Consider the following 254-nt stretch of genomic DNA (forward strand, 5'->3'; position numbering starts at 1 on the left):
ATTTATTTCATCACTATTAGGCTGAGGCACTCACACTGACAGCGTCACTAACAGCCTGACCCCCTCATGCTTACTGGGTTGTTATCTCTCTGATCCCCTCAGAATTACTGCGTCACAACCACTCTGATCCCCTCATACTTAATGCGTCACTATCCCTCTGGCACCCTCATACTTCCTGCATCACTCACTCCCTGACACATGCACACCGACTGCATCCCTAGCAGCCAAAGCCCACTCACTAACGGCGTCACTCT

Source organism: Chiloscyllium plagiosum, unplaced genomic scaffold (assembly GCF_004010195.1).
Source record: "Chiloscyllium plagiosum isolate BGI_BamShark_2017 unplaced genomic scaffold, ASM401019v2 scaf_51091, whole genome shotgun sequence".
Classification (NCBI taxonomy): Eukaryota; Metazoa; Chordata; class Chondrichthyes; order Orectolobiformes; family Hemiscylliidae; genus Chiloscyllium; species Chiloscyllium plagiosum.